Source organism: Excalfactoria chinensis, chromosome 6 (genome assembly GCF_039878825.1).
Source record: "Excalfactoria chinensis isolate bCotChi1 chromosome 6, bCotChi1.hap2, whole genome shotgun sequence".
NCBI lineage: Eukaryota > Metazoa > Chordata > Aves > Galliformes > Phasianidae > Excalfactoria > Excalfactoria chinensis.
In genome coordinates, this window is record NC_092830.1 from 20,932,833 (window position 1) to 20,951,657 (window position 18,825).

Below are 18,825 nucleotides of genomic sequence, written 5' to 3' on the forward strand. Positions count from 1 at the left end.
CTTGCTTCTTGCCAGGGTAATCAATGAATGAAGATTTCTTATTCCTTTCTCTTAATGATGTACTTGGAGAAACTAATACCAACACCACTGGTGAACAAAAGCCTATGCCTGGTGCAGATACAAGTGTCTCAGGGTCCCCAAAACACCACACATTGACCATGGGGGACTCAGATCCCAGGAAGAAGAGAACCAATGAAAGACTGCATAGAAAGACTGCATCAGCATACACCACCAGCATACACCATGTACCACAAGCAACTGAGAAGCAATGCTACTGAGGAGTAAAAAGCAAGAGGCACTCAGGCAACCCTGGTACATGGCATAGAGCTCTGGCAGGGCTGAGTCCTGTGGCTTTGAACACGAAGCTTTGAAGATGCAGCTCTAGTCTTTCACTTGTACACTGTCTACTTAGAAGCAAAGCCATGTACCTTCTTTTTTAAAGAAGTATCTGGATGGATCATGAAAGGTGAAAGAAGAATAATTTTGAACTTGTAGCCATTCAATAACTACAGCGGGGTCTTGCAAACCTCACCTGTGCAGAAATTTGCCTGGAAAATACCACACTGCAGTTCTCCTTCCTTCCCAGAAGGATATGTAAAAAAACATCTCACCTTTAAAATGCCTCCGAGCTGCAGAGCTCTTCAGGTGTAGCAGAGCATGGCTCTTTCTCACTCTCCTGTCAAAGCATGTAGCAGCTTGTACAGAACAACACAGAGCCCATTCAAGCCTTGCAGTTTTATAATGAAAGCAACTTGGTGAATGTTTTCACAACACTTGAAAGACTTAACTCCAGGGGTCTTGCTTAGAGGTTATCCTTTCCTTTCAGGTCTGAGCCTAGGACGAAGGGTACAAAATAGCTGAACACAACTGTCATCACGTGAATCGCAGAAATAGAATACACTTCTCATGCTGAACAGCAATTACAGAGTTTTCACACCCCAAAGCAGAGATATTTTGACAATACAGCATTAACAAACTGCGTAAGGACACCAATCCTTTCAGAGGGCTGAAATCTGATCTCTTTTATGGGCTTCTGCGTTATTACATCAAGAGCAAAGTTAAACCCCCGTTCAATTTTTTTAATCAAATATGCTTCTTTTTTCTTGTTACCTCTCAAGACCGAGCCAGCCTGACAAGCCTCCTGTAATTTTACAACTGAACCTCTCCTCCTTCCACCCCCTTATGTTATCAAACATTAATTTTGTGAAGAGGCTGCTGCACAGTGCCAATTCTAATTCAGCATCAGTTCTTATGTTTTTCCCCAAGTTTTCTAAACACCTTGCAAAGAAAGGCGGCCATCCAACGGGCAGAAGGATTGGCACGCTGATAGCTTGCATTCTGGTGTCCTGCGGTTGCAGCATGCCAAGTGTCACCCACTCACGTGGGCTGTCTTGTGTCTAAAAAGGTGCTATGTATCTCTGTGAGCTTTGGCACAGGGTGAGGCTGCAGCTCTTGGCCATGACATTGCAGCTTACTTTCCCTTCCTCCTGTGACGCCAGCTGTTCCGGCAAATATCTGACATTTGGCCATCAGGTTCAGAAGTTACTAGCAGTGTGATTGCATAAGCACATTTCCTATCAGTAAGTGGGCTGAAATCCAGTCATTAAGAAAAGCCCAAGAGCATTATAGTAGGCAGGCTAGATGATACCTGAGCTGGCAGAGACGTACGGTAGGCACAGGTGAGGTGGCCTGAAGCAGAAAATACAGGCTGAAAGCAGGAACTCAGATTTCCTGCATCTTGCAACAAACCTTTAGCTGCAAAGTGAACTTCCTGCTTCCTTAGAGAGCTGTGCAGACTTACATTCTCTTTGCAGCAAGACACCATTTAGTTGTGCACGCATTTATGCTGTTTGGAACAAGAAAATCCTCTCATTTTGAGTTTATTCTCAGTATCAAAAATCAGCAGTTCCTCTGTAAGTTTGTAGTCTACTTGTTTTATTACACATTACATGTGTGTATGAATGCACATATGTATATACACACTTGTGCACGCTGAAGCAGTTTGAATATAAATGACTGGTTATGGGCTGAGGTAGAGGAAATTCATTGACAGCAAGTGTCCTTTCAAGTTCTGGCACCTCCAGCTGAGTTCTGGCAGGCTCTACACAAAAATGACCCCGAAGTTATGATGATGATAATCACACTTAAATGGACAACACTTTGGATGCAGAACTACAGGAAAAACTCATTTCACTTAACTGAAAGGAAGGAAAAACCAAAAACTTCTTATAACCCTCCCAGGCTGTTCCCACATATATTCTGAACTCTGTTGTCACATACCATAAACTACAACCTTGTACTTCTCACATTGCTCTGATATGTCAGACTTTACTGGGCTTATTAAGAACAGGAAAGCCACCACCAACTTTCACTCTCTATCGTAACAGAGTTCATCAAGCTGTCCAGCGTAAGTCCCTTAAGAGCAGTCTGCTGAAGGTGGCCATGGGAGAGAAAAGCACAAAATGACACTCAGGGAGGGCATGATGGGGCATCTGCAAGAATCCCATGCTATAACAAGGCCCATGGTATGAAAGCATGGCAGAGCTCTACAGTCCATGACTTCGTGTTCCACACTATCCATCCATCTTCCCATATTATGTAACAAGTATGTCACATTTTTCATTAGCCTTCCTTTTCTGACCAATGCATTTGCAGTTACAAGAGATTATAACAAGGACTGGCCTAATAGTGAATCATCCTCAATAGCACACTGTGTTTTTACAACTAGAAATAGAGGGATCAAAGAGATTAATCCTCTGTCCTGGATGACATGAGGAGCCAGTGGCAGTGAAAGCAAATATAAACAGTCACAGGAGGTCCCTCGTCCCACCACAGCCCCTTGGGCTTTGGAGGTGCTGTCAGCAGAAGATGCTTTTCAAAGTCATTGAGAATGATGTTAAAGAACTGGCTGCTATCAGAAGAGGCATTCCCATTAACAGTCCATGCAGCATCACCTGCCCACAGGAAGGTAGAGGCCAGGTTCGTGCCCACTGCCACATGAAGCTCTCCACCATAGTGAGAGCTGTATAAAAATTTCCTCAGTGTTTAATTGGTGATATAAAGCAATTTGTACATGGGGAACTTGTTGCTTCCTGATATATTGATATCATTCAAATGGCCCTCAAAAGGCAAAATTCTTCTGTCAAAAAATAAACCCATCAAGAAGGGAACAGTGATGTGTGGATCCCCACTACTGCACACATTCCTGGGTAACAGGAGACCGGAACCCAAAACCCAGCTCTGAACAACAGCAAATCCCCATCTTCAAGCTGCACTGACGGCATGGAGCTATTAGCAGAGAATGAGTCAGAGTGACAAATTATTCTGGTCATTAGAACCAGCAAATCAGACCCAGGGGAAGCCTATCTGCCTGTTAAGAAATGCCATCTTTATTCTTACAGGTACTCTTCTCCGCTGTACATGTAATAAAGCAGAACTGAAAAGCTTGTTGAATACAAAGTAGGTGAGAAGAAGGGAAGCTACAAGTATTGGTTTACTTTTCTAAAAAGTAGCAACATTGTGTGTAACCTTGTATCCACGTACATACTTCTGGTCTGTCACCACGCTTCCCTTCCTCTCTGTGCTTTATCTGACCTCCTTGATTCAAAGAGAAGTGGTTCCTGTCCTACATTCAGGACAGGGCAGAAGGCAAACTACCTGCTTGGGGAAGAACAGCTGGGAATGTTTTGTTCCTTGAAATGAACCTCTTATCCTTTGCAGTGTGCAAACTGAGAACCTTAGTGAAGTCACAGCCAAAGCTGGGGGGAAAGCTGCCCTCAGCCATTCTCAGTCATCTGAGAAATGAGATTCCTAAATTCAATTCCTCATATTAGAAAGAAAAGTGGCACAGCTGTCCATGAGCAGCCCCACCTGCACTCTGGGCTGCTGACATGTATCTGCCCTCCTGGTGCCCTTTAAGGACAGAAACTCTAGGGGCAGATATCAAGGTTTACAGAACTGAAGCTCAGGAGTTATCCACCACCATATACACAACCTTTATGTTCTGTACCAATTCCGGCTGCTTGCAAGGTATAAAACTGATATCCTTTAATGAGCCTTGAACAGTAAAATGCTCATCTTATTAGTTGACTGTGCATCTCATTTCATAAAGAAAAAAAAAAAAAAAAGTAGGAAAAGCTCAGCCACAGTTTCTAGAATGTTAATATTTTGTGACCTATCAGACATGCATCTGGCATCAGAAATTCCAACAGCGTTCTCAATCAGCCGTGACATTCTGTCAGGTCTCTGGCTGAATTCAAGATGTGCTGCCAATCTCCCTTACCTGTCTGGAGGTCTCTCAGGCAAACTCCAGAGAGGAATCTATTTTAGAAGGCAGACAGTTGAACAGCTATTTGCATGCACCTTTCCCCCACAGCAGCCCAACCTTGCTGACCAGCTGGGCACAGAGAGAAGGCCAGCATTCCCCATTCTCTGGGGAAATAAACTGGAAGCACTAGTAACCCTTGATGGCTGAGATCTCTGTGGCTGTTTGTGAACTGTCTGGTGGTGAGTTACATTTAAGAACAACATGGCTCTTAGAATCTATTGTTAGTTGCATTGAACAGTTGAAGAAAACAAACCAACCCAGTGCTTGCAAAGACTTTGCAAGGGCACCTCATCCACTTACCTACCCCAGAATCAATAAACACAATGTAATCTGTTATGTGGTTGTTCAGTGCTTTGCAGGAATGCGGTTACATGTTACATTCCTTGATAAAAGACCTACACAAATATTGTGGTAAGCACTAAAGGAGAATCTGCTTTGGAAATGAGAAGCTCTTTGGCCAAGTGGTGTTCTCAGGAAAGGTCAAATGACAGAAATAGTGACACTGGCCCTGACTCAGTAAAGAAGAAAAGATCTGGAGGTGCGGAACTTCACTTCCAGAAATCCCACCCAGCAAGTCTAACACAAGCTCTGCCATGCTGTGCAGGCTGCCACCAGACCACAGAACATCCGGAGTTGAAAGGGACCCATAAGGATCAATGAGTCCCGCTACAGACCTTTGAGGTCAACACACAAGTGAGTATAGCAGAAGTAACTGCAAGCTCTGCACAACTTCTGTGAACGTGGCTGTATCCATATCTCACTACAGGAATTCCTTTGCTGAATTAGATGTGTGCTTTACGTGGTTTGCATGGGCTGTTCCTGCAGCAGCTCACACTACATCTTTCAGAAATGAAAGCAGCAGAGCAGGCAGTAACACCACGGCTTATTCCCCAAGAAATTTCCCCCTCTAATACCTCCTGGCCTAGACTTGACACTTTCCCAGAATTTTAGTTTTCCTTAGACCTTTCCACAGCTTTGCTAATCACTATTTATATACACTAATACAGTGGATTAAATTAATTAAGCATGTCCTGAAGTGACAAAAGCGCCATTTTCCATAGAAGTGGCCACAAACTCAACACACCATGCTACCCAGTTAGACAAATTAATATCCCATTTGTTTTAGACACAAGGGAGGAAGCAGTGGGTGTGAAATCCAGACAAGAGCAATCACTTGGAATTACAGGAACTTCCCACGAGAGCAGCAGGAAACAGCTATCCAGGAACAGATAACATCTTCAGGCCCTATGAACCAATCAAACAAAACGCAGGGCCAGAGATGACCTATTTTGCTAAGCAGTGTTTCAAAAGAGGATGAGCAGTTCAAGGGTCTCAGAGGCCAGAACAGCCATAATTAAGAAAACAAGACAGTATTTCCACAGGGGGATTTGGCTGAATTGTTGAGTGTCTTCCATGCTGCTTTGCTGCTTGCAGAAGTTCTGGATGGCCAAACCTTCCCGTGCAATTAAAATGTTGGGGTAGGTTTGGAGAGGCACAGACAACATTAACTTTCTCTGACATCTGACAGAATTGGGCATTTGAACCATTTCCTGTGCATTTCTTTAGAACGTACACTAAGAGAAACACACCACAGAGTTTGGAATGTACAGTAAGAATCAGGCAAGAAAAAAGCAGAAGATGCTTTTCCTAAAAGGTGCCATGACAAAAACTCAGTGCACTTGAAACAACAGCTCTCTGCCTACAAATAAGTTATACTTCTTCCCTCCTCTGTTCCACCTCTCTTGCTGCAGAGGGGAAGTGCCTCCCCATCTTGCCAACAGCATCCAAACTCCTGGAGAGTGCCGAGCTCTGCCACAAGCAGACAGCACAAACAGCACCCAAGATCCTGCAAGCTCTTCCCATCACAGCCTATTCATTTGGCAAAGGAGCTCAGCAACCACCTCTTACAGAATACTCATGAGACGCTTCTACAGGACCGGGAGCTCCTTGTACAAGACTTACACAGAACAAAATAAAAATCATAAATAAAAAATGGTACAGTCATTCCTGTCCTTGCTTCTCATAGCAAATGGTCATTCTCACTAGAGTCTCCAACAGCCATTTATGAAGCCAGCTATCAGTCACCTCAGGGCTGACTGCGTTTGACAGGTAAGACTAAGAGCAGAAGACTCATTTTCCTTACGCTGCAGAAATTAAGGATAACCTGCTACTCCTCCCCTGGTCAGTCCTACTGGGAGCAGCCACGCTCCTGCACTAATCTGCTTCCCCCACTAATAATGGTGCTTGGAACAGCAGTAAGGAAACCAGGCTGGCTGAGAAGAGAGTTTGGTGTGCTGCCAAAGCAGGTGCCGACAGCCTCAGCAGATGGACAGGGTAACACCTTTCACCATTGGACGCAGGAGAGTTGCCTGTCCAAATGGTTAGACTGCAATAACAGAAATTAAAAACCCCTCATCCTGTAGGAAGTGGGCGGCCTGCTGAATCAGTACTTCCTCACGACAATCCAGTCTGAGCTAAATCAGCCAGGAGACAGGTGGATTTCCTAGTGTTAGAATGGTAACTGCTTCACTTGGGCGCCTCTACCAGCCCTGACAAAGGCTGAGTTATGGAAATTGTTACAGCTTTTATTCTGACCTGACAGCCCATAATAGAAACCTGGCTCTTTCCCACTGGCTTACCTCTTTTAGCGCACCTGCTGACTAGGGCTAGCAGAAAGTCAAGTCAAAGAAACATCCCCAAACACCACCACAACAACCAACCAGTGAATTCTGAACTTCTTTGGGTTCCTATAGGATATAACCAAAGTTACACGAAGTCCCCAGTGAAAAGACAGTCGCTCAGTCTTTGTTAGTCCTATCAGTCTCAGCAGCTGCAGCACAATGACATCCTGGGGAAGGTCTGGCTCTGACAGTGCAGTGCTCCAGGCAGCCTGGCACCAACAGCTGGGTCACAGCTCCCGACATCCCGCAGCAGACACGCATCCTTCAGCCAGGACCCTTTGGTGTTCCCAGCTGTCCCGCTCCAGATGCAAGCTCAGCATAACACAACACATCGATAGGAATTCATGGTCATTGACAGGCATCAAAGGAAACAACACAGGTTTGACAAATAAGCATTTTCAAAGAAAATTTTCCTCCACTAATCTGTGGCAGGTTCGACCCCAGACTGGCCTGACTCTACTCAAACTAAAGGCAGACGTTCTCAAAATGAGCGCTGCGGGCTGACTCTGCTCACGCACTTTGCCGGTTCCAAAGGCGGTGCCGCTTGCGTTCTCACACTGCAACCCTAAGCTCGGCTATGTACGTTCTGCTTTGAGCCTGACTCGCACTCCCGGCGTGTTGTAGTTAGCGTTACGCCCGAGAACAACTCGAGGAGCACTTTATCTGCTCACCAGCTCCTGGAGGCATGAAAGAATTCGGGCTATTTCTCCGCCTGTCACGCAGCTGCACGGCTCCGTACGGTCGGGTTATGACAGCACACCTTGCGTAAAGTTTTCACTCCGATCGCCTCCACTCTACATTGCCACCCGAATGCAAATTCGCGTCCTCCTCCGAAACAAACGCAGCGCAAAACCAGCGCCTCTCCCCCCCAGCTGATCGTCTCTCGGTTCCTCCCAAGCACCGCTAATACCTCCAGCACCAACGCGCCGCGAGACGAGGTCAGGCTGAGCAGACAAAGCCGTCGGCAGCGGGGAAAGCCTCTTACGGCCGCACCTGGAGCCGCTCCCGGCAGCGCCCCGCTCCGAGGGCCGCTCGGCCGCCGCCTGTTGCTCGCCGTCACCTGCGGGCGGAGGGCGCTGCCGCGGTGCCCGCGGGCGTGGGACGAGCGGCCCGGCCCCCCCCCGCGCCGGAGCCCGGAGGAAGCGGCGGCTCCCCGCGGTCGGGGCGGCGGCCGAGCCTACCTTGGTGCCCCGCGCAGGGCCCGGGCCGGCGGCTCCTCCTCCGGCTGCGGCGGCTGCTGCTGTCCATGCCCGGGCCGGCGGGCGGCGAGCCGCGGCTCCGAGGGCCGGGAGCGGCTGGGCTCCCGCGGGGCTGGGGCAGCCCCGGCTCCCTCGCCCGCTGTTTACGGCGGTTCCGCGGCCGGCCGGGCTGCCCGTCACCGCTCCGCCCCGCCCCGGCCCGCCCCCGCCGCCATGGCCCGGAGGAGGACGGGGAAGCGGGGCGGGACGGGGTGCTCTGCTCAGCCCCGGCGTGCGGGGGTCGCTCCGTGTCTCCAAGCGGACCTGCCCGGCACCTGTCCGCAGCAGCACGGCACCAACGTGGGAGCGAGGGCGGGGCGGGACCGAGATGCCGAGAGCAGCAGGGCGGCCACGGGAGCTATTCTATACTTCGGTGCGTTTCGTCATTTCTTCCCGAAGACAGAAACGGGTAACGAACGTCTGTTTGCTGTATGCTGGAATAAGTGAACGGCGCATAGAAAAGAGGTGAGGGTTTTTGCGACGAAATGCTGTTGGGGGGGGATCTGCTCCGACCTGGCTTAGTGGGAATAAGTGAAAAAGCACCCCTGTTCCTGCCTGCAGCACAGCGGAGAAACACCGGTCAGCAAACAAGAGCACCTGCCAACATACGCGAGTCCGTTCCCTGAACCTGGTCAAAGTTTTTCATCTGTCTGCACTTCTTCACATTGAATCTACAGTGACAACACTTCCCCTTGGACTACAGTGAGAAGGTGGACACACTGAGCAGCGCAGCCCCTTCCGATGCCGAGCACGACCACCCCCCAACACAACGCGTGCTGCAGTGGACTTTCAGGCCCAGTGGTGCAGGGCTGACGTTGTCACCGTCTCAGCGTTAGGGCCGGCACCCCATGCAGTGCAGGAGCGAGACGCTCCACCTACAGAGCACGCAGTGCACTGTTCTGAGAGGAGTGCCTGCAGCTCCCGTTCAGTCCTATGCAGACAGAAGAAGGCAGACCTACCTTACACTGCCTTAGAAGACAGAGGACAGGGATGCTTCTGTGTGATGATAACCACGTCCTTTGGTGCAGTGTAGCACAGTCCTGCCTTGTAAAGAGATCCATGGTCCGCTGTGCCACTGGCTTACCTTGAGGCAGCTGGGAAGTCCTGGAGGAGCCAGTTTGCTTCCCTCAGACATTCGGTCCTTCTTGCTTGAATCATTTTCCAGGCTGGGAGAGTATCTGTGGGTGTACCCTGTGCTGTGTGCCAGACCAGCACGGGGCCTGTTGGCATAGCCCAATGGAAGCAGAAATTAAGCCGAAGTACAGCTGTACAGAGGGCAGACCTTCCTTGATATATAATACCAAATGCTCAGGCCTGAACTGAAAGAAGCCACCACAAGCCATCAGCAAAAAACCCTTAATTGCCAACGGAAGCAAAGTTACCGAATTCCTTTGCAGGCAGATCTAAGCCTTCCCTGTGTTTTGTGATTGCTATGCACAGTCTTTATGTTTCCTCCAACCCTGCCTAGTACTGTAAACACACTGCTGTTCCAGAGGTGTGAACTCTGCCATAACACCCTGACAGTAGCCAAGGACCAATGTCCATGCTGAGGAGCACTACTGGGAACACCTTCCTGCAGGCCTGACAGAATCACAGAATCATTAAAGAGATCATCTAGTACAACCATCAGCCCCTCAACACCATGCTCACTAACCATGTCCTTCAGTGCCACACCTCCATGTTTCTTGAACACCCCTGAGGACTGTGCCTCCACCATTCTCCCCAGGAAGTTTGTTCCAATCTTTGACAACTCTTGGACAAGAAATGTGTCTAAAAATTCAACCCAAACCTTCCCTTGGCACAACTTATGGCCATTCCTATCACTGTTAGCTGGGAGAAGAGGCTGATCTCTGCCTCACCACAACATCCTTTCAGGGAGTTATAGAGAGCAATAAGGTCTCCTTCTTCTGCAGACTGAACACTTAGCTGGGAGAGTGACAGGTCTGCAGGAGGAGCTGCCCCAATGCCCTGCAGACAGGACATGCACTGTGAGCACACAGATGAGGCCCTTATAAAATGCCATCAGCAGTAAGCACAATTTGTTAAAGTCACCATCAGATAATTATCCCCGTGCCTATGAGACTCTGGTTCCCTCCAGGAGCAGCACAGTTCTGACACGCAGCTCTTAATGCTTTTCCGAGTACTTTTACTTCTTTCAGCAGAGACCCCGAATGCTAAAAAATGCACACTGTGTGCCCTTCTGTGTCTTCAGTTAGCACAATAATACATACAGTACTTCTTATGTGAAAAAGCATCACCATTTTTCCCCCAGATAATGATAAATGATCTTTTTATTCCATGATCTTGGCCTGAGCACCTGCATGTTCCCATAGCAACTCCACATGACTTAAGGGATTACTTCAGAATTCCACTGTGGTTTGGGTCTCCAAAGTTATTCAGATTTTCTGGGGAAAAGCTGTTTCCTGACACAAACTAGAATTATTGCTGCCATACCCTTAATGAGCTGTGCGAGTCAGCTGTGTTATTATCTTAAGAAACTGAAATACTTTCTCACATTGTTCTACACAAAACCATGCCATATTGCAGTGATAATTGTAGTGACACAGCCGTCAGGGACTCGGGGCTGGAAGCAGCCCCAGACATCTTGCAGGGGATTATACAAACTGATAGGGGACTAATTCCCATCAATCCTTTTGGCCACCTCAGCTCCAAAAGACCCCTTGCAAAGAACAGGCAGGTGTAAGCCCCCTCCATGCACTCATACACACTCCGTTATTTCACACTCACATCCATCTCCTCTCCCATCATTGGCAATTAATGTTACACACAGATCACAAATCTATTAGACTGGATAACAACACCTGATGAGGAGGAAGCCTTGCACCCAGACAGCACCCTGTCGGCCTACTAGGAACACGCATGCTCATGTACTTACATGTGCAGATATGACACACACGCAGATCATAGAATGGCTTGATTTGGAAGGGACTCCAAAGATCATCAAGTTCCAACACCCCTGCAACATTTAGGGGCCACCGATCTCCAGACCTGGTGCTAGACCAGGCTGCCCAGGGTCCCCATCCACCCTGGCCTTGAACACCTCCAGGGATGGAGCATCCACAGCCTCTCTGGGCAGCCTCTTCCAGACCTTCCCCCTGACATCCAGTCTAATCCAGATGAGACAGGATGTGCTCCCAAGTTTTACTTACCTCTCTGACATCTGGAATCACTTAAAACCTGCTACCAATGTGTTTTACACAGCAGATTTTTAGTCTCTTCCACAGGACAGAAGAGGGTATTTTTTGCTGTTCTCTTCCTTAGAGCATCAACAAAACTAGATGCATCTTTCTTACCAATTTTAAGATAAAAATTCTCTGCTAACATCATTTCAAGAGTACAGAAAGAATTTTCCTGACTCCTTCAGGAACAGGAAAGGAAGAGCTACAGCTCCCTTTCTTTGCCATCCCAGAACATCAGTGTAAGAAGGAGTGTTCAGACACAAAATAACTCAGAGATGCTTGCTGTCTGAAACCTGTTCTGCTCCAGTAAAGGGCAACAGCTTAGAAATGAAAGAATTTAGATGACACATGAAAATTGTCCGGCAGGCATCAGAAAGATACCACACACTGAACAAGCATCATAGCATTAAAGCACTGACCCTCTGTGAGAAAAGAGAGGTCAGGAGGTGAGGCCACTAATGAAATACACACAGACAACATACCCAAAGAGTGGCAGTCGCAGCTAAGTGAACCATTTTTCTTCCTTATGTTATTGTCTGTATGATCTATAACAAGCGACCCTGCAGAATGCACCAAAATCTGTCTACAGCAGGACTGCTGTGCAGCTTTAGCCAGTGAAGCACTCAAGGCTCATGACACCTTTTAATGAAAACACCACCAGAACTCCAAGGAGGATATTTGCAGACATCTACACACGTGTATTCCCTAAGCACCTGAAACTTACCAGACTGTCTTCTGTCTCAGATGCAGGATGTAAAGTAGAAGTGCACTGATGTGCTTTAGAAAAACCTGGACTTAGAAAATTGCCAGGATGAGATCATTTGAATTCCATCTCTGAGACTGAGTGTCATCAGTTCTTAAAGTCTCACTGGGAAAGCAACCAGAAGACACTACTGTCTGCAAACTAGAAGAGAAAGCCCTTGTACATTGTGCATGCAGCAGACAATGGCTGCAGCCACCTGACACACAGCAGGTTTATGCCAGCACAACACATGACAGAAACACAGCTATACATGACTTCAGGAAGTCCTTACAGCCATGTGAGGGTGCCTTTATAGAGTGATAAGATCGGATACAGCTCTGATCCTGTCTCAGAGCAAATAAGCTGCTGTGGCCATAAAGCCTAACTGGGGCCTCATAAATGTTACCCTCTGTAGGAGTGTTAACAGGGATTTTCTTATTACTGAGCCTCAAAAAACTGAGGAAAAGGCAACAAACTGACCTTATGGCAATTTCTCTGGACAAAATTGGTTATCTAGGTATGGGTGAACTGGGCCTAGAGCAATCCAGTCCACACTGTTACGGCATTACACTTGATTAAGGCTTCTTGCACTACAAATCATCTGGTATCCAGAAAAAAAGAAAGAAGAAACCTGTATGTTAGTCCCTTTTTCATACCACAACAAACGTAATGCTTTGTTCACAGGCAGGATATGCACCACTTAAGAAGAAAAAAAGAAGTGAAGCTCGGTGAGAAGTGATGTACCTCCTGAGACCAGGTGGTTCTGCAGCTAGAATAACAGCTCATCACCTTCCTTTACTTTGCAAAAAGCAAAATAAGTTCCATTCTCTACTGATCAGAAATTGGAAAAAGGACCTGACTGGTCTTCTGTACCTCCAGGTTTGTTAGTCAGATTACTGGGGGGCGTAGAAAGTTATACCAGCTCACCCCTCCCAACCCCGAACATGCAGTGGAAAGACATTTGTCCTTGCTGAGCCTCTCTCTTCACAGTCGTTTTCAGATTCATCTCTCCTGCTGCCATAAAGATCACGTGCATCCAGCACATGAATGTGGTGAAGGAATAAAAATAGGCAGCCTGTTTCCGTGCAACAAAATCCAGACATCATCTTCCTCATAAGCACAGTTATTGTGCTGATCTCAGCTAGATGTTCCTCTTACAGAACTTGCCTACATTCTCTCCTGATACTGTTGTGCTATTTACGTCCTGTTCTATCCAGAAATAATAGACTAATACTCTCCATTTCCATAGGAACTCTCCCTGAAGAACTCTGACTAAACTTCCTGTTTTACCAGATATTACTCGAATTATATTTTCTGAAGTTTCCATTGTACCAGTATCTCATGGGTGAAAGTTGCTACCACGAGTGACCTAAAGCTTCATATACAAGACAGGCCAATGAGCACTGGGAAACTGAAGTAGACAGAAGGATTTTGGAAAGTATATTGCAAAATCAGAGAAGATTCAGAAGACAGTGAGTACAATTAAGGCACCGGAACTACAAAGAGAGACAAATGGTACCATAAAAAAAGATGAGCAAGAGGAGTTGTGATAAAACAGAAGGAACTGATTTAGGAGATGCTGCTTTCCCATTCTTGTAACATCAGCCCAAATGTAATTCAATTAAAAAAAAATTCAGGTAGGAAATTCAAAACTGCAGTGAGAGAAAATGTTTTTCACACTACATATAATTAGTATTGAGATTATGAATCTAACACGATTCAAAAATAGTTTCAGACTTTTACAGGCCTCCAAATTAATATCATACTGCACACACAGACAGCACAGAAGATCCAGCACTGAAAACAGGTTCTTGCACATTTGATAAGCAAAGAATTCTTGAACCTTCTGAAGTGTGAGACAGACACTGGGCTGGAGCAATGTTAGACTGACTCCATCTATTTTGATGGGTCTTCTGTTCCCACTGAAGCAAACTACCCAAGATGATGGGCAAGATCCAACGCTCATGTTCAAGACCACATTTAAAACCAGAGATATTTCATTATACATCTCTGTATTGTAGCCTTGCACTGGCCAGCATGGGAGTTTACAGAAACCATTACTGCAACCCAAATATGGCCCGTTAAGGGCAACAGTTTCAGCACTCAATATTAAGGACAAATTTAGCCTAATGCAAAATAAATAAATAAATATATAAAGCATTCAAAAAGCTTTGCTTGATTGGTTGAATAAAAAGACCGTCTCCAAATAAAGTCTCTGTAAAGAAACAGTGAGGAAAAATAAGAGGCTGTTTTGAAATCCTTGATTTTTCTCCTTAAGAAAACCCTAGCATTTTTATTTTCAGCTCATTAACACTCTTAATCACATACCATGCAAATCATTCTCTTTTAGTAATTACGTATTGTTTTGAATTTCTGATGCCAGATAGAACACCTAATTTCATTAACCATTCACCACCTAGTTGTGATTAGAATTTATAATCCTTATGTAGAGATGCTGTATCGACTGGCTTAAAAAGAACTGAAAACAACCTGAAAGTGTGATTTATGTCAATCTCCTGTTGTGAAAGACCTGTACAACTTCTTGATTGCAAGGCCAGAAACAACATGTAGCAAGGGATGGTCAGAGCTCACCTGAGCAGTTCCTGGTGTAAGCTCCTCATATACCACTGAATTTATTCTTTCCTATTCTTATCTCATATCCAACAGAAATATTTATCTCCTTAGCGAATGAAATACAGGGACAGGTAATCTTTTAATTGTGCATATAGTGCACAATTAAAACATAACTCAGCTAGCAGACACTGCCAAAACTGTAGGTTTAGCGGGGAGAAACAGAGGAGGATTCTCCATTCTGCAATACATGAAGTTCACATAAATAGTTTTCACCGTTAAAAAAAGAGCATTCAAACATATCTTGGTTGCATTCTTTCATTCGTTTCAGAGCATTTTTGAAACACTTTGGAATTAGGGCACGGCAAGGGACCCTCTTCAGATTGCTGAGGGTGGGCTGAACGAGGATCACAAAGATGCAGTTCTTTCTTACGTATGGTTTTCTTTCTCCATTCTGAAATGTCTCCAGTGCCCCCTGGTGTCTCCCTTCTGCAGCTTCATACAGAAAGTCAGCAGTGTGCTCTATGTCAGAAAGCCCCTGCTTAAGAGGACAGTTTTACCGCAGACTAGCATGCCAGACACTGCTCGTTTGCATGCTTATAATTATTTCTGAAAAACATCAAGTTACTGCTTCGTTCCAGTAAGATACTGAGGAATAAAGAAAACAGATGTCTCATTCCCAGCCCACATTACCCCAAATTAGCAGAGCTCCAACAGATTAACCCGAACTGCACTAACGATGACATAGAGTTACCCAGGAAAGAGCTGTTTCCTCTCTTCTGCAGACTTCTGCAGATATGCTATTAAATAGCTGCTGATGCAAGTTGGTTTTTTGTTCTTTTCTAAAGAACTTGTTAATGGGAAAGGTAAACAATTACCTGAGCCAAAATATTTTCCGTGGTATGTACACAAGAACCATAAAAACATAGAGGAATAAAATGATGCTGTTGCACTGACGTGACTGATAAAAATCAAACATACTGGCTTATTTACAGACTCACTCTGATTCCAAAGATTAAAACCACCAAGACTGAAACACAGAAGAGCTGAAAACACAACATCTCCTAGCAATCAAAATGTGTGGCGGAGGCACAAGTCAAGCATCCACCCTACTGTACTCAGAGCAATGGGGCTGGGACAACAAAGACCACCTCGCTGAAATAACTGCCCAAGACAGCCTGCTGATCAAGGAAATCTACATTTCATCAATGAGGAAATAGCATCCCACGGCTGAAACACAACATTCTATCTTTCAGAGCAATTCTCTTTTTGGCAAAATGGATGGAAAAGCATTTCTGACTAACTGAGGAGTTCTGCATGAAAAGCCTTTCATTTCTCTATTTTCTCAGAGTGGGTATGGAAAAGGAGAATCAAAACTAATACCACAAAAAGGGATATTCCCTTGCTTATGTACAGATACACTTGTAACGTTCAGCGGTACTCGAGCAACATTAGGAAAATGAAATCTAATATAGGAACTAAATACAGCTAAAGAAAAGAGGACACTGTTTTGGGAAAACTCAGCAGAAAAAGCAAAGAACTGCAGTTTTCTAAACTAAGAACAAAGCATCACTGCCTACAAAACCCCAATGGCTCTAATCACACCTGCTGCACTGGGGACAGCTTAAGTTCATCTTCCTATTGAGAACATCTGATTTAATAGACAATCTAAAACAGGACAATATACCACAATAAAGAAATAACTTTCTTCTACTTCCTCCCCTTCATACTGCCTATCCGCTGCAAACACTGCAAGCTCAGCCCAAACTAAAAGGTGAGTAACTACCTCATGCAAGCAGGGAAGGCTCACACAACTGACCCATAACTGTATTTGACTTCCTTAGTCATAAGAACATTCTCAATTGAATGACCGTGGCTCAGTACTAATCAGGGAAAATATCAAATGCATTCCAAGATGAATCCAAGTTGCATAAAATAAGAGAAGCCTTCTCCAACACAAAGGCAATGAGAAAGCAAATCCCCACAGCTACAAGGTGACTCCAAGCCCACAGCTCACTCCCAGGAAATGGTGCCCCATTACAAATGTTGGAAGCACTTGAAAAAGAGACCCAATTCATCACATGTAAAAGAAAAAAGAAAAAAAGAAAACTAGAAAGACTTCATTTGTCTAACATAAAACATGAGCAATTCCAACCTTGTCTGTGACAAGATTGTTAGCAGAGGCACCATTGCAATTACATCCCAAGAGAATGCCAGCTGAATAGAGACAGGAATTGCAAGTAGACAGATTTTTATCACCATGGGAGATTTCAGGAAAAAAAAAGAAAGGAAATCTTTCATTCAAGATCCAGAAATGCTTAAATGCCTCTGACAGCCCAGGGGAGCTCACCAATTTGACACGAGAATCCTGGAGGTGGTTCACTGAAAGCCCGGTCTGGTTATGTCTCACAGGTCCTCCAGTTAAAGAAAAAAGAAATGAAAGGAAGGTAGAGAAGCACACAAAGTCACAGTTAAACTTCTATCATGTAAAAGCTTTATGATACAATCTAATTACATGAGCAAACACACAAAGCTAAATGGTTGTCTACAGCACCACAGAACACCGAGTGATATTCAGAAAACCAAACCATTTAGGCAAGTTTACACAGTAAACAGTAATTAATCCATAGCACAGCCTAATGCAGGATTCATTAAAACCTGGTAACATAAATCAGCAAATAAAATAGTTAATTACAGACCTAACTGCTTTTAGGGCTGTACTACTGCTTGAAAAAGAAGAGCGCCTGTAATACAGTATTGTAGACCAGAACAAAACAAGATTTCTGCCCCCAAAAAACCCTGTATTGGATATAATCAATACAAGGTATAACAAAAATTATGAGAAACTATAACCATGGAACTTTCCAGAAAATACAATATCATAACGATCTCTAAGTATGGTTACACACTGCAGGAAGTAGTTGTGCATACGCAGAAAGGGAGAGTCACAACCGAGATTTGACTCAGACGTGAACTCTTAGTAAAACTTGAATACAGCCACTCTAACACACTAGCAAAAAAAATAGCCCTGACAACAACACTTGAGCAATATCAGATTAAGAGATGACAGCTGAGTATTACTTTAATCCCACTTCCTCTCAGAGATCTACTATACCCACAAAGGAACAACACTTCTGTCTTGAAGGTGCTCAGTCACAACTGCTGGGAAAACACTCCCGCACGTGCCCAGTTTCTTGGTCCTTTCCTTCAGCATCAAATACTGTGTTGGAGATAACAAAAACTGCAAGCAGTCCTTCACATTCAGTGCACCATCTTCTAAGAAGAAGAGGTCCAGAGATCACATACAGAACAACCACCTTACCATATGACTGCCTAGAGGAGTGAATCCGAAAACTGTATTCCAAGGATGTTGCTCTCCAAAAATTCCAAGGGAAGAAACTGCCGGCAGACCACAGGGAAAGGATTTTCTCCAAGGGTGAGAATTCTTCAAATTACTTCTCTTTGTTTCATCAATCTTCCTTCTGTTATGGGCCCAACTTGTAACTGCTGTGCTCATCAGATGCTACTGTTTGCAAAGCAGCATAGACAACATAGACATTTTAACACCAAAACCCAACAAAGTACTTCTGGAATTGAGCAAAAATGGGACTATGACATTTAAATGTGTAGATGCAATGTAGGGATTCACACTGGAGCATCCTGAGCAATACAGACTTCTAAAGACTTCGGACAGGAGTTAGGCTACAGCATGTAAGGCTCCAAATATTGCTTCCTGACGTAGCTACATGCTCATTAAAGGATGTCTCATGCAAGCAAGTACTGAATTGCCTTTTTATATCAGCAGGAGGTGATAAAGGTTCCAGGCTAAAACATCATTCATTGTATATCCATTTTGCCTTTGCTACCACATCCAAGAGGTTTACCTAAAGCACAGTGCTGGTCACTTCTATTGAAGTGTATGGGAATTTTGCCACTGACCTCAGTGGCAACAGAGACCAGCCAGTGCTTCTGAAAAAGTAAAAATTCCTCCTTCCCCCCCGCCCCCCCAACTCCCAACACTTAATTTAGGAACATGCTTTGAAATAGGCCGTCATTTTGTGCATCT

At 45.2% G+C, this 18,825-nt stretch overlaps 1 protein-coding gene across 3 annotated transcripts in view; it reads right to left on the minus strand.

Annotated features, from left to right (window-relative positions):
• The window catches only part of MARCHF8 (membrane associated ring-CH-type finger 8), an 84,682-nt gene extending 76,206 nt beyond the window's left edge, over window positions 1–8,476 (minus strand). For all 3 annotated transcript variants that reach the window (XM_072340696.1, XM_072340695.1, XM_072340694.1), the window contains exon 1: window positions 8,190–8,476. The gene's annotated coding sequence lies outside the window, so the exon portion shown is untranslated. The remainder of the gene's footprint in view (window positions 1–8,189) is intronic.
• Window positions 8,477–18,825: the final 10,349 nt, after the last annotated feature.